This window comes from Alexandromys fortis, unplaced genomic scaffold (assembly GCF_014885135.2).
Source record: "Alexandromys fortis isolate MF-2015 unplaced genomic scaffold, M_Fortis_MF-2015_v1.1 scaffold_329, whole genome shotgun sequence".
NCBI lineage: Eukaryota > Metazoa > Chordata > Mammalia > Rodentia > Cricetidae > Alexandromys > Alexandromys fortis.
The window spans coordinates 786,799-803,323 of record NW_026068249.1 but is presented as its reverse complement, the minus strand read 5'-3'; the positions used below and the strand labels follow the sequence as shown (position 1 = coordinate 803,323).

The following is a 16,525-nucleotide window of genomic DNA, read 5'->3' as shown; positions in this document are numbered from 1 at the left end:
GTAGAGCCAGTGCTTTAACCACTGAACCTGCCTGATTTTCTGCCTCTGATTCAGAAAGTATGACTTTCTTATCTAGCTCACTCTTCCTTAAAGCTACTAACATCTCTAGCCTGCCTGTCCTTCTTGGCTTTCGCTCAAACTCCAAAACAATAGATTCTTAATTTTTTTAATGTGTGATTTATAAACTGGACTCTGCAATCCCTAGAGACACAACTAATAATGTAAGCTCCTCCCAGAAAGAAGGAGGAGTTAGAGGACTGCCCTGCTCAAATAGATTCAGCTCCTGACCTCAGAAAAATCACCCTGTCTGCACTGGTGCTGACAGTCTGCAGCCTTGCCTCCTCCAGGAAGGATCACACTCTCCCTGAACTTCTGTCTGGAGCAGCCACCTGGCCTCAAGCAGACAAGTAAGTAGAGGAATAGGTGGGAAGCAGGGTGGACAGATAACACAAAATAGAAATTGATGGAAATGTTAACGGAGCTGTTGGAGACATGGTGATTATGACAACCGTAATTTGGCACTGAATCTAAAGTTCATTGTGAACTGCTCCACTGAAAAGAGGGACAAAGTCAACCCTGTGAAAAACAAACTTTATTGTCTCCAACTTCCATCTACAAGAGTTAGTGATGTGAAAGACATTATGTCACCCAAGAAAAGTAGGAAAACCTCACTGAGCAGTTTTCCTCTTCAAGCACAGAAGTTATTGTTTTCTTACAAGGTTTAGTTAGAGCGGAGACCTTTACTTCCTAGAGCCAGTAGCTGCCATTTTCTCTTCAGACAAACACATTGCTTTTTTACAAGTGACAAGGCAATATGAGTTGAAAGGAGGTGACACCTGTGCCACTCTTTAGACCTTAGCATGCTGTGCAAACAAGATGGGTCACTGAAAGGTGAAAAAAATAACTTGTGATGGAAGGAAACACAACTTTCTGATCTTTCTTGCTGAGGGATAGACCTGGCAGTTGACAGGTTCCAGAGAGGAGGCAAGGAGTAGGTGAGGGAAGAAGTGAGCCAGGCATGGTAGACAGGAGAACCTTGTAACCTAAGTGACTGGCAGTCTGAGTGCTTCTTTATTTACACAGAACTCAGTAAAAAGGGATAGATTTAGGTTGTTCCAAAACATAGATCATATCATTTCTGTCCCCTGACACATGTTTAGCTTCCTCTTGCATTTCTTTTAGTCATCTTTCATAAACCATGACAGGACAGAGTTATCTTTTATAGTAATTCTTTTCTCACCAATCCTATAACCCAATTTCTAGGCAGTTCTTGTAGCTTCAAGGACTCTAAGCAGAAAGAAATACTCCAAGCCAGCCTGGGCAGATTGCCACTTCCCAAGTAATATATTATTAACTTTTTAAACTATCTTTTCTCATTTTAGATGCCAATCCCGGTTCCCACTCCCTCCCTTCCTCCCGCACCCTCCACCTTCCCCCCTATCCCACTCCCAATCCACTCCTCAAAGAGGGCAAGGCTTCCCATGCAGAGTCAATAAAGTCTGGCACATTGCTTTGAGGCAGGACCAAGACCCTCCCCACTACATTTAGGCTGAGCAAGGTATCCCTCGAAAGAGTAGGTTCCAAAAAGCCAGTACAAGCAGTAGGACTAAGTCCTGGTTTCACTGCCAGTAGCCCACATTATTATTACTCTTAGTGTTCAGAGTGCCAGTTGGTAAAAGGCCCAAAAAACATCCTCAGGCCAAAGCTTCTGCAGTTGTAATTCAATTTCTGGCATAATACTATATTTATACTTTATATCTTTATAGAAACTATTCATATGTCTAATCCTATCATTCTTTTGTTCCTTAGTCATATGACATCATAGTGGCTCTGCACAAGCTAACTTTTCTAAAAAGGGACGTCCTGATATTTCATTCTTTTGTCATTTTTCCACACCATTTTTTGCCCACCAATATAAACCTCTGTGTAGGGCAGAGGTAACTCAAGCCAATCTAACTTTTTTCTTGTATATGTAACATAATCACCTGAGTGTATAGCAGAAAGAGACTTGCGATCTGATCTGCTGCCAACTCTTCTAGTCCACTATATCTTGTTGCCCTTTTTAAGTTTACTTTGTTCTGATTTTCTTGTTCCTGAGCAAATACAAAGGCAGATGTTTCAAGAATATCTCAGAGCCTCATGAATGAGGGATCTTTGGCATCTTTGTGTGCCTCATGACCTCCAGGGCACAAGGAAGACTGTCAAGAAGATAAGGATAACTCCCTTAAACATGGGAGGGATAGTGTGCTCAGGACTATCCTGAGGAACTTTAGAAGCAGTACTCCTGCGGGAAGGCATAAATGATTCATAAGAAATTTTCCATCAATCCAGTATCTCCAAGTTGTGCAAATATTGATAGCCCCCCAAGCATGCAACATGGGAAGATCAAAACTAAAAGTTAAAGGTAGTCACAACAGTGATCATGTGACTGCTTTGCTGGATATTTGTCAAGCAGCTGTGCTGGCTTTATGATTTCTGTTCTTCACATCAGATATGGCTGCACCACCTTCTGGGCACTATCTTTCCTCTTTTGACATTGTGAGGGTCCCAGGGATCCAGTTCACATTGTGAGGTCATGTGCAAGGGCTCACTGAACCATATTGCTGACCAGACTAAAATCTTGCTCATGTGGGAGGACAGACATGATGAGGAGGAGGCCAATATGGGGCAGGTGGGTACTTAGAGACTGTTCTCCCTGTGGCCAGAAAACTGACCTAGGAGAAGGAAAGGACGAGTTAGTTATGGCCTGTCTCTGGAGGAGGGTCAGACAGAGTCCAGAAGATGTGAGGGAAAGAAAACTAACAAAAGTTGTCAGAGTTAATATTTGGCTTTTAACAGATCAACAAGAGTAAATCATTCCACTAATCTTTTATGAGGCAATGAACTGAACTGGAATGTTGTTTAATTTTATTCTTTAGAAAAACTATCTTTTTTCATTTTACATACCAATTCCAGTTTCCACTCCCTCCTTTCCTCCCGTTCCATGGAAATACTACCAAAAGCAATCTATAGATTCAATTTAATCCCCCTCAAAATTCCAACACAATTCTTCACAGACCTTTAAAGAACAACACTCAACTTCATATGGAAAAACAAAAAGCCCAGGATAGCCAAAACAATCCTGTACAATAAAGGAACTTCCGGAGACATCACCACCCCTGACATCAAGCTCTATTATAGAGCTACAGTAAGAAAACAGCTTGGTATTGGCATAAAAACAGACAGGTTGACCAATGGAATCGAATTGAAGACACAGATACCAACCCACATACGTATAAACACTTGGTTTTTGACAAAGAAACTAAAATTATGCAATGGAAAAAAAGAAAATATCTTCAACAAATGGTGCTAGTATTGCTGGATGTTAGCATGTCGAAGAATGCAAATAGATTCTTATCTATCTCCATTCACAAATGTACTAAGTCCAAATGTATTAAAGATCTCAATATAAATCTGGCCACACCAAACCTGATAGAAGAGAAAGTAGGAAGTAGTCTTCAATGCATGGGCACAGGAGACAACTTCCTAAATATAACCCCAGTAGCATAAACCCTGAGAGCAACAATAAATAAATGGGACATACTGAAACTGAGAAGCTTCTCTAAAGCAAAGAACATGGTCAATAGGGCAAAAAGGCAGCCTGCAGAATGGGAAAAGATCTTCACCAACCCCACATCAGACTGAACTGGAATCTTAGTGGCCTGTGTCTGGCCTGTCTTCAGTTAAAAGGAGAGGGGGAGAAAAAGGTCTCATCTAACTCTTACATAATTCTTCATCCAGTATTTTATACTTTTAATTCACACAGGAAGATGGTCATCCTATCAAGAGTAATTTTTTGCACTAAGAATCTCAACCAAAGCTTTCAGAATCTTGGTTTGGTCACAAGTTGAAGAGATGAATAGTGTTTAGAGAAAAAGAGGGAGAGAAGGGAAGAGGGAGGGGAGAGATTTACTCTATGTGACCACACTGGGTAAACACAAACAAGGGGCCACTGGTCCCTAAATCTATCACCAAAATATTGGCATGGGAGATTTAGATTCAAAGAAAGAGAAAAACGTATGCATGATTGAGCCATTTTGGTCTGGTGTGATTCTGCACATCATGGATTCATCAATGTCTCAGAAACTAGAAGGTGGTCACCCTGCAAGGTGGTCCTATAATTGTTAAATTGTTCATCTTTTCACCCATCACAAAGAAAGGAGCCCAGCCCTCACAAAAAGTTCTCCTCCTGTAAGAGGTAATTATTTTATCCCTCTAGATTTTCCTCTTCTGGGATTCAACATCCCTCAAGAGGAAATGTTAAGGACAATAACTTAGCTCTTTACCTTCAGGCTAATTACAGACATAAATGAAGGCTTGAGATGTCAGGCTTTCTTCCTGCTTCAGTTACCTCGTGGGCAAAAAGTGAAGTCAGTGTTTTCTTAACAAGAGCTAAGAGCTGTTTCCACATCCACCAGCGCCACCAACTGGGGCACATGCGTTCAGACACATGATTCCATTACGGACATTTCAGATACAAGCATATAATAGTTAGTTAGCAAATAGGAATAAATCTTCAATGAATCTGTAGGCAGATGTTTCTGTGAACATAAGTTTTCAACTTCTTTCTGAAAATACCAAGGGATATGATTGCTTCATTCTATAATGAAAGTTAAGTTTTGCAAAAGTCCACTCTTCATAAAGGGTGTTAGCCTATTTGAATTCACATGACTTGCTCCAGTTTCTCACAAGCATTGAGTGCTGTCAGGAACACACATGTTGTTCAACTTAATAACAGTAATATTTCATAATTGATTTCGCTTGCTTTTCCAGAATGACACAGCATATTTTAAAAAATTTCTAACCCTATAGGCAATCTGTAAATTTTCTTGGTAAAGACCCTGACAGAGTCTTTGACCCAGTCTTTCACTGTGTCAATTTTCATGCTATTGGTTTTAAAGATATTTGATTAGGTATTGCATATTCTTTCTGAGTCTATGGATCAGCTTCCTGTTCTATTCATTTTCTCTTTCACAGAGCAGAGATTTTCACGTTTCATGAAGTTCAAAGGTGCTAGTCAGCTTTCTCTCACTATGACTAAATATCTGAGTAAACCAACTTAAAGGAAAGAAAGTTGATGCTGTTTATAGTATCTGGGAATTCAGTCCATGGTCAGCTGGTTCTGTCGCTAAGACTGTAATAAGGTACATCACCACAGTGCAAATGGAAGGCAGAGCAAAGATAATCACTGCATTATTAAGCCAAATACACAGACAGACAAAGAGACAGAAAAACAGAATTCACCATCAGAGGGTTGCTTATGAATGACCTGTGTCTTCCAACTAGGCCCCACTTCCTAAGGCTTACCTTATCTCCCAGTAGGAACACCAAATGCTATTAATACCCTTAGCATATTACTTTGGGGTAGGAGTTTAGACCAAATTATAATACTAGCCAATCAATTCTTTAATAAATTTGGTTTGTTTTCTAAATTGTTATAATTATTCCAGAAAAATCTAGAAATTATACTATTTTGCTTTTTAAGAGACTGGAGTTTTATGCTTTTCATCTAAGTCAATATTCCATTTAATATCCTATCTTATCTTGTATTTATAAATAATTATCAGATATATTTAGAATTTCATACAATGTGTTTTGATCATATTTATCTACTTCCACCAACTCTTCCCAGACCCACCTCCCTTCCCTATTGACTCAACTTTATGGTTTTTTTTTCTCAAACTCAGCAAGTCTAATCTGTATTGGCCATATACTCTTGGGTGTGTGTCCATCCACTGCAACATGGTCAACCTATCAAGGGCCATACCTTTAAAGAAAATTAACTCTTACTCTTCTGAATCTCTAAAATACCAATACCTCCATAGTGAATACTCGAACTTTATGCCAACCAGTATTCTCCACAATGGGATTTTGTCATGCTTGGGTTGTGCAAATCATATGCACGCTGTCACAACTGTTGTAATTTCACATATGCACCTTCCCTGTTATATTCAGAAAACACTATTTTCTTGTAGTCATCCACAACCTCTGGCTCTTACAATCTTTCTGCCTCATCTCCTGCAAGTATCCCTAAGCCTTAGAAGGTGTGGGTATGATACAGATGTCCCAGTTAAGACTGAGAATATCACAGTCTCTTGTTCTCTGAGCCTGACAACTTCTGAGTCTCTTTGTTAATGCTTCCAGGTATAAAAAGAATACTCTCTGATGAAGCTTGAGAGAAGACCTAGCCTATAGGTCTAATAGTAAGTCATCAAGAGTCAGTCTGATACTATGTCCACTTAGCAGAATAATAAATAGGAGTAAGTTCTCTGGGTCCTATGACCTGTCTAACCATAGATTCTAATAACCGCACCAGGTTTGAGTATCATCTTGACAAGACATTAAATCTGAACAGAAAGTGATTAATTACTGTTAAATTAATATCACTATTGCATTATAAATTATGCCTTGTCAAGCAGGCCATTAATACAGATTATAAGGTTCTCAGGTGAGTAAGACTAATGATTATTTTCTGAGAAAAAAGGAATCACTGACTGAGTTGTAAAGAGCAGATGAAATCCTAAGGGCATGTGCATTGTGGACAAGGCACTACTATGTCAAGGACTCCAATACCTCAGACCCACAAAAGTGTCAATTTTCTGCTGATGAGACTCAGAGGGCATAGGCAAAACCTTCCTCTGGTCTGAGTGCAAATGTTAATAGTGTATTCAGAAACTATCAACCTGCGTGTCCTTCTCCTGGATCACTGCAGCCTGAGACTTCTCCCCTGAAACTCAATTATGCGATTAGTGATCCCATGTCTAGAAACTCTATGCTTTATAGGATATAGTTTATTTTCCCCAACATTCCTTCATGGTTTTTCCTTATGTTCTTCCCTTTGAACATTTCTACTCTATAGCTATTCTTGTTTCAATTTTTTCACTGTGATGAAATACACTTACAAAAATAGAGAATAAGAGTTTATTTTAGCTGACAACTCTATCAGTACAAGAAATTCAAAGAGGCAAGAATTTATGAGAACTAGTCATACCACATTGAAAGCAGAGGGAAACAAATGTATCTATACTGCCAAAATGCTTGTTTGACAGCTTTCTTCAGTCTTATATGGTTCAGGACAAGCCCAACTTGTGGTACCACCCACAGGGGGCGATGTGTTTCTATTCAAGTTAACAAACAAGGCAGCCACATATAGACATGCCTACAGGCCAGTATGATTTAGAAAGTTTCTCATGAATACCTTTCTCTTACAATTCTAGGCTGTGTGAAGTTAACAATTAACTAGCCAGCACGCGAGTCAATCTATATATCAACCGGTAGCACTAACATCAGTATAGAAAAATCATTTCAACTCCTTCTTGCCTATTTGCCTTTTTGCCTTCTGTATATGATGATGTAAAAAGAATCTCCTTTCTAAGTACTTGTGTGCTGATCTTGGACTTACCAATATTCAGATATTTGAGTATTAATAATTTTAGTAATTAGTAGTTAGTTGTAGGTTTTCAGTCCCAGGTAGTTTGTTATAACAACATAAAATAAACCAAGACAGAAAATGATACAGAGGACTGAACTGTTATGACAGTTGAATGTTTCATAATATTGAATAATGTTAAACATCGTTGCAAGTAGATATTAGAAAAAAGTTGGAAGAGCATTGAAGAACACACTATATTACCCCAAAGAGAGCATAAGAAAAATTCTGGTGAGGGCTCTGATTAAGAGAAGAACTTACAGAATATCTGGAAAACTTAATTTGTCATGATTATATATAGGAATATGTATAGTGTAGATAGCTGTGTGATATACCAGAAGGAAATGAGGAAGGGGATTGTAAGAAATGGGAAAGGTCAATCTTATTAATAAGAGCAAAAAACTTTGCTCAATTGTGTTAGTCAAGACAAAAAAGACCAAGGTTATACATGAAGGATTAGACAAGATTGGATAAGAGTTCCATCTGGAGATTTGCGGGGGGGGGGGGGGGAGGCTTTGATCAAATCTACTAAACAGAGGAAAAATAAACATGAAATTATATAATTTAAAATAGACCTATATATCATTTTATAGACATAAACAATAATTAATCTTACAAAATTGAAAATAGCTGAGCCAGTTTTCATAGGTGAATTATGTCAAATATATAAAAAGCTATACCAGTTTTTAAAACAGTCTATTCCAGAAAATAGTGAGAGAGAATTTCTTAATTAATTCTCTGATGCCGGCATTAGCCTACAACCAGAAACTGATGAAGACATTACATGAATGGAATTTTATATAAGAAACAAATCTCTCATAAACAAAATATTGAAAATTAAATCCAGCAACTTATGAAAGGAATTATGTAACAGAGTCAACTGGAATCTATCGCATGTATGACAAAACAGCTTACCATTGAAAATGGATTAGCACACTATGTTACCACAGGAAACTAAATCTGCTATCATCAACAAATACAGGAAAGCGTTGGACCAATTCTAATATGCAGTCATGACTAAAATGTCTCAGTAAGCTAGGAAATGAGGGAAATTCCTCAATCTGGTTAAAAAATAAATAGAAATGTTTAAATACGACATATAATATTGAGAAAATCAATGCTCTTGTGCCATGATCAGGAACAAAGCCGAGATTTCCCTTGTCATCTCTCCTATTCAACAGCTTCCTTGAAAGAAAAACAAATTTAAAAAGGAAACAGAAGTTACATCTATAGGGAAGTTATAAATAAAGACTGCCTTTATTCTCAGATATCAAATTATTTCTGTAGAATATCCTGAAGAATGAAGAAAGAAAATGTTCTTGAACTAATAGGAAAACTGTTTCAGGTTATAAAAGTAAAATTTTATTTTCTCTTGTATCAGCCAAGAATATGTGGGATATGAAATTTAAGTCACATTACTATTTGTATACACTTATAATGTAAACATAACAAAATACATATGAAAATTTTATGACTAAAACTGCAATTTTGATGAATCTAATCTTTTTCAAAAGAGCAGAGACAACATTACTGAGAAAATATAGATTTTTTTCAACATATGGTAATCTGTACTGCATCTAAATCTACATGCAGTACAAATGATTTTGACATTGACCTCCATCTTTTTTTTATTGAGAAAAAGAAAAAAAAAGTTTCCACCTCCTTCCAGCCTCCCATTTCCCTCCCCCTCCTCCCACCCTTCTCCCCTGCCCCCACTCCTCTCCCCCTCCCTCTCCAGTCTTAAGTGCAGTTAGGGTTCCCTGCCCTGTGGAAAGTCCAATGTCCTCCCCTCTCCTTCCTTGTCTAGGAAGGTGAACATCCAAACTGGCTAGGCTCCCACAAAGCCAGAACATGAAGTAGGATCAAAACCCAGTGGCATTGTCCTTGGCTTCTCAGCAGCCCTCATTGTTCGCCATGTTCAGAGAGTCCGGTTTTATCACATGCTTTTTCAGTCACGGTCCAGCTGGCCTTGGTGAGCTCCCAATAGATCAGCCCCACTGTCTCAGTGGGTGGGTGCACCCCTCGTGGTCCTGACTTCCTTCCTCATGTTCTCCCTCCTTCTGCTCCTCATTGGGACCTTGGGAGCTCAGTCCGGTGCTCCAGTGTGACCTCCATCTTTAAAAAATTAATTTAAAATGGAACGTAGGTTAGCCTGATAGCACATAACATCCAGGAAGTTAGAACCTGTAGGAAGAAATGAGGGAGAGTTTCAGGGCACCTAGCCGACAATGTGGATGAGGACAGAAAACACTGGTTTCTGTAGCAAGGACAGAATGGAAACTTTCAAATGCAAAAGTGAAGGAGAGTATCCAGATTCTGTTCCAGAAGGTTGAGCCTCAGGCAGAGAATGGTGCGCGTTTACAGGGTTGGAACCATGACTGAAGATCAAGAGCGATGGCAGGGAATCAAAACACAATGTACTGGCTGCTCATTTTTTTTTCTATCCCTATACTTTACAACTAATATCTCAATATCTTAGTACAATGTACAGTGCCGTCTTATTGCTTTTTTCATTCAAGGTGACTTTAACTTTAGTAAAGTTATGGGTAAAAAAATGGTTTTTTATCCTGTTATCTAGTAAAGCAAACTGAAAATTTTAACTAATGAACTACTACGCACATACATTGAGATAGTCTGATTTCAATTCCACAAAAGTGTTAATATCACAAACACACACACATTCTCATAACTTCGCCCACAAATAGAACTTAATTTAGATTAGGAGGGTGTATATGACCATTATTCAGCCTAAAAAGTAAAACTCAGACGGAGAACAATTGAGATAGTGTTTTTCTGTGTGACTTCTCTTTCTGTTGTGTCTTTGCTCCCATGTCTCACTGCCTCCTTCCTCTGGATATTTCCCTTCTCTCATCTCTCCTACTAGAATAACTGTCTTGGACTAGGATAGTAACATTTTCGTGGTTTTTTAAAGAACCATACTTATGCACATTTATTCATTAAATACGTAAGGTATAATGCTCTTATTTCTTTATTCTCCATTCTAGCCTAGCCATGCTTGAACACTGTAAATGTTTCAACTAAAAACAGAGAGATAATTTTAAAAGGCAAGGAACTAATTCTGGAGATGCAAGTCCAATTGCAGAATCACAAGAAACAGGGAAATTAAAAATAACCAAAAAACATTACCAAGTCTATAGACATGTAAAAAGTGACCAATTCCACAGTAACATATAGCAATGAGAGTTGATTGTATAAAAAGCTAAACAAAGAGTTCAAGAGAACAATTATAAGAATATGTAATGAAATCAAAGAGGACATGAGTACTGGCTGAATTATAAGAAAAAAAAGACACAGATAATTCAAAGAATTACAGGATATCAATACATGATATGAAAGAGGGTTTTAATGGGGAGCTAGGAAGAGCAAAAAATTAAAATATTAGAAATTAAAAGGCCAATAATTCATTTAAAAAATAGTTAGAAGCCAAAAGAATGGATGAATGGCAAGAGAGACTACCAAGGCTCATAGACAGTAGAAGGTGAAAAGGTTAGAACATACTTGAGCATGTTAAAGGCCGTATCTGGCAAACATAAAGCCCACAGTATACTTAATGAGGACAAACTAATAGCATTTACCTTAAAATTAGGATTCTAAAATTAAAAAACTACAAAATAAAAACTGTGTGGTGAGAGAACTGTGGGGACAAGAAAATAAGAGGTGGAAAGGGATATGGTATAGAGAGTGAATATTTTAGATATGGCTACACAGTTTTACAAAGCTCTTCCATTACTGTGTTTTCCTAAAATATTGTTCTTCTTGCCCTCACATTAGATTTTGCATACGGGTCCCAGGCTGACAGACTTCCTTCCTTCCCTGCAACCAAGAATCAGAGTTACCTTGATAGCAAGCTTGTACTATGGACTGCCAATCAGCCACATGACACAGAGCCTAACTCTCCCTCTAAAATGTGTGACAAGGGCTCTCACTTTGTCTTGTAGGCCTCGGGTTTCGAGTTCTCGCCATGCTGCTGTCTGCTTTTCTGCCTATGGCATTACTAACTCTTCTAAATACATATTATGTGGAAAGCACAGTCCCCTTTGAATCTCTAACATGAAACCTTTCAAAATATAGGTAAACTTCATGGTATAATTGAATGGAAATAACTTTTATGAAAGTTATTCCCATCTTTGACTGGGAGGCCATGGGGGCATTTTAGGGGGAGGGAGGTACAACACGTGGTTTTAATGGGTAAAGGAGTGTATGTGTGCGTGAGTTAAGTATGGTGGGATGAGAAGGCGGGCTAAAGGAGAAAATGTATGGATGGACAACTAACACTGAAAACTCTTCAAAATTCAGTAGAAAACTTACTACTGTACATCTTTTCTAAATTATGTATGTACCCATTCTTTATAAAGTTAAGATGGAGTTACTCTATAAATGGGCAAATGTTCTACTAGACATCACAAGTTCAAAAAATAAAAAACACAGTGAAAGAGTTGCATTGTCTTTTGTGGGGATGTTGGCTAGTGGGGTCCTATAGGCCTCAAACATTACATGCTGTGGTCAGTGATCTTGGTCAGTGCTCTAGAACCTGATGGCAAACTTCTACTGCTAAGAACACTGAATACTTGGGTCCTAGAACACAGACAGATCAAGCTGGTACTTGCTTGGGAGCGTCAACCTTACTGACTAGCTTTCACAGTGCCAGGGGGTGCTAAACATGCTACTGAAGGAGAAAAACCCTGTGCTCGGCAGGGCTTCAGGGACTGACCTGACTAGGCTGACCAGGGGATGAAGAAAGAACAGACACACACACAGAAAAGCGGACATTAGGTAGGTTATGCTTACTCAGATGGAGCACACCAACTGCAGTCCAGAAGTCATCCCGTTTATTTTATACATCTGAAGGGGGAATGCAGAAATGGAGCTGAAGGCTGGGGGGTTGATGCTACATTTAGGTCTTGCCTTGCTTCTGAATTTTCTCATTTTATGCCCATTCCTCCCTTTTGGAATGGTAATGTATATCCTGTGCCATTGTATGTTGGAAGCATATAATTTGCTTCTTGGTTTTACAGGGAATTACAGTTCAAAATTTCTCAGACTTTTTTAGTTTAAAAACAGTGTTAAGAATGAAAGACAGTGAGTACATTTGAAGTTAAACTGAATGCTTTTTACATTATCATACAGCTATGGGTTCATGGGGCCTGGGGATGGGATGCAGTGGTTTTAATGACAGCAGCCACCATTGGCTAATGTATTTGATTGTGTGGTCCCTACTTGGGGGGACGGCTTGGGAAGGATTAGGAAGTGTGGTTTTGTTAGAGGAGGTGTGTCACTAAGGGTGGGTTTTGAGGGTTCAAAACACTCCAGCCATTGCATCTACCCCACCTCTCTCCATACTGTGCTTGTGTTTTAAGATGTGAGCTCTCAGTTGCTGCTCCAGAGCTAAGCCTGCCTTACTTCTGCCATGCTCCCTGCCATCATGGTCTTAGACTCTGACCCTCGGGTATCAAAAACCCCAAACTAGATACATTTTTATAAGTTCCCCTGATCATGACCTATTATCACATCAGTAGAAAAGATTCTAAGATAACACCCTATGTTATTTTCCACCAGAGCTGCAGCTGCCTCTGAATCTAGTGCACTTTCAGCCAGTAACTGAGGCTCAGGTTACTGGCCTGCTTCTCTGGCAGCAGCCTGGCAGGACTGTGATGTCTCACTGGATCTGCCTCCTGATGCTGCCACCAAATGTAGTTTATAACTAAATCTTTATTGTTCTCTTTACCAAGAAAGACTAAAGAGTCAGAGGCTGAGGTGGAAACCTGCCAGCTCAGACAGGTTTAGGAGCAACTAGCTTACTTTCCCTCATGTGGGCATCTTTGTTGGGAGGCTTTTGATGACTGCTTCTATTTCCTTAGGGGTTAGAGGTCTATTTAAATTGTTCACATGGTCTTGACTTAATTTTGGTATATGGTACCTATTCAGAAAAATTTCCATTTCTTTTACATTTTCCAATTTTGTGCAACACAGGTTTTCAAAGTATAACCTAACGACTATCTGGATTTCCTCAGTTTCTGTTTTTATGTCCTCCTTTTCATTTCTGATTTTGTTAATTTGGATGTTCTGTTTGTTGATCTTCTCAAAGAATCATCTCTTTGTTTCATTGAACTTTGTATTGTTTCCTTTGTTTCTATTTTATTGATTTCAGCCTTCAATTTTGATTATTTCCTGTCAACTACTCCTCCCGGGTGAGTCTACTTTTTTTGTTCTAGACCTTTAAGATGTGCTATTAACTCACTAATGTGAGCTTTCTCCATTTTCTTTATGTAGGCACTTAGTGCTATGAAATTTCCCCTTAGCACTGCTTTTGTACTGTACCATAGGCTGGGTATGTTGTGCAGTCATTTTTATGGAATTCTAGGAAGTCTTTGATTTCTTTATTTCTTCCTTGACCCAGGGGTGATTCAATTGAACAGTGTTCAATTTCCATGAGTTTGTAGGCTTTTGGCAATTAGTGTTGTCGAAGTCTAACTTTAAGCCATTGGGCTTTGCCTTGTTTCTGAGTATACGGTCAGTTTTAGAGAAGGTTCCATGAGGTACTAAGAAGAAGATATGTTATTTTCTGTTCTGGTGAAATGTTCTATAGATGTATGTTAAGCTCATTTGAGCCCTGAAATCCATTAGTTTTTTTTTTATTTCTGTGTTGTTTTTCTCTGGTTGACCTGTCCCTTGGGGAAAACAGGGTGTTGAAGTCTCCTACTATTAGTGTCTAAGGTTTGATGTGAGACTTAAACTTTAGTAATGTTTCTTTTCCCAGCAACCACATGGTGGTTCACAACCATCTGTAATGAGATCTGGTGCCCTCTTGAGGAAGAGACCTGGTCATTCATCCTCATTAGCTTAGACCATGAAACCCAATACGGACAAGTTCAACAGAACCACCATATACAGGTTGCCCACGCAAGCTTCAGCATTGCCGGGGCATAAATTTCATTGTATTTTTCCAATATTTCTTTTACATATGTAAGTGAACTTGTACTTGGGGCATAGATGTTTAGAATTAAGATTTCATCTTGACGGATTTTTTTCCTGTGATGAGTATGAAGTGTCTTCCATCTCTTCTGATTGATTTTAGTTTGAAGTCTATTTTGTTAGATATTGGACAGCTACACCTGCTTGTTTCTTAGGTAAATTTGATTTGAAAATCTTTTCTCAACCCTTTACTCTTAGGTAATGTCTGTCTTCAAGGTTGAGGTATATTTTTTGTATGAAGCAGAAGGATAGATCCTGTTTAGTTATCCATTCTGTTAGCCTGTGTCTTTTTATAGGTGAATTGAGTCTATTGATATTAAGAGATATCAATGGCCAGTGATTATTAATTCCTGTTATTTTTTAGTGGTAATATTTGTGGGTTCCCCTTCTTTGGCATTTTGTGTTGTGAGGTTATCTGTTCCCTGTGTTTTTATAGGTGCAGATAGCTTCCTTGTGTTGAAGCTTTCCTTCTAGTACTTCCTGTAGGGCTGGGTTTGTGGATAGGTGTTGTTTAAAATCTGGTTTTGTCATGAAATATCTTGTTTTCTGCATCGATAGTGATTGAAAACTTTGCTGGGTATAGTAGTCTGGAATTGCATCCATGGTCTCTTAGTGTCTGCAGCACATCTGCCCAGGACCTTCTGGCTTTCAGGGTTTCTATTGATAAGTCAGGTGTAATTCTGACAGTTCTGCCTTTATATGTTACTTGGCCTTTTCCTTTACAACTCTTAATATTCTTTCTTTATTCAGTATGTTTAGTGTTTTGATTATTGTATGGTGAGGGGACTTTGGGGGGGTTCCAGTCTATTTGGTGTTCTGTAGTTTCTTATACCTTCATAAGCATATCCTTCTTTAGGTTGGGAAAGTTTTCTTCTATGATTTTATTGAATATATTTTCTGGGCCTTTGAGCTGGAGTTCTCCTTTTTCTATCCCTATTATTCTTAGGTTTCATCTTTTCATGGTGTCCCAGATTTCCTGGATGTTTTGTGTTAAGGACTTATTGGATTCAAGATTTCCTTGACCAACGAATTTATTTAATCTATCATATCTTCAATTCATGAGATTCTTTCTTCCATCTCTTAGAATCTGTTGGTTATGCTTGCATCTGCAGTTCCTGTTCAATTATCCAAATTTACCATTTCTAGAATTCCCTCTATTTGTGTTTTCTTTATTGATTCTATTTCAATTTTCAAGTCTTGAACAATTGAACTGTTTGCTTCACCTGTTTGCTTTTTCTTGGTTTTCTTGGTTTCTTTAAGATATTTACTGACTTCTTTCAAATTTTTGTTTGTCTTTTTTTCCAGTTTTTTAAGAGAATATTTCGTTTCCTCTTTACATGTTTCTATCATCTTCAGAAAGCTATATTTAAGATGCTTTCTTTTCCTTCTTCTGGGTTAGGATGTCCAGGTCTTCCTTTTTAGAACCATTAGGTTCAAATGTTGCTATATTGCTTTTTAGATTGTTGAATGTATTCTTGCATTGGCGACTACCCATCTCTTCCTCCAAGGAGTGCAGGCAGGGCCTGTGGCTTAGGTGGGCACTCTTCTTCCAGGTGCTAGCAGGCTGTGTCTCTGATAGTTGCTGATGCTTTTCTGGGGCCTCCTCTCCAGATCATTTGGTCATTTATAGCAGTTTGCCAAAATATTTGCTTTTTTGTCTCTCCTGAATTTTTTGTTTCATATCCTGAATCTGTTCTGTCCTTGAACACATCCAGAGCAGTGTTCTTAACAACAGGCATTAAATCTTTTAATTGCTCTGGGGATGTGTTTCTCTGATGCTGACAGCAAATAATAGAACTCAATTTGAGTATTGGGGTCTATAGAAGGCCTCCTAAGGTATTTCCATTGACAAAAGGTTGCCTACCTGTCCTTTGTTAATCTTCATTCATTAGTCCAATATCAGTTTTTGCCACACTTTCTTTTTTTTATTTTTATTTTTTTAAAAATTACCGCCTCCTCCCCGTTTCCCAATTCCCTCCCCCTCCTCCTACACATCTCCCCCCCCCCCCCCCCCCCCCCCCCCCCCCCCCCCCCCCCCCCCCCCCCCCCCCCCCCCCCCCCCCC

The 16,525-nt window shown here is 38.6% G+C and overlaps 1 protein-coding gene across 1 annotated transcript in view; it reads left to right on the top strand.

The window, feature by feature from the left end:
* Positions 1–263: 263 nt before the first annotated feature.
* Positions 264–16,525, top strand: part of LOC126494129 (interferon-induced very large GTPase 1-like) — a 34,651-nt gene continuing 18,389 nt past the window's right edge. Inside the window, exon 1 of the mRNA XM_050131357.1 lies at positions 264–407. The gene's annotated coding sequence lies outside the window, so the exon portion shown is untranslated. The remainder of the gene's footprint in view (positions 408–16,525) is intronic.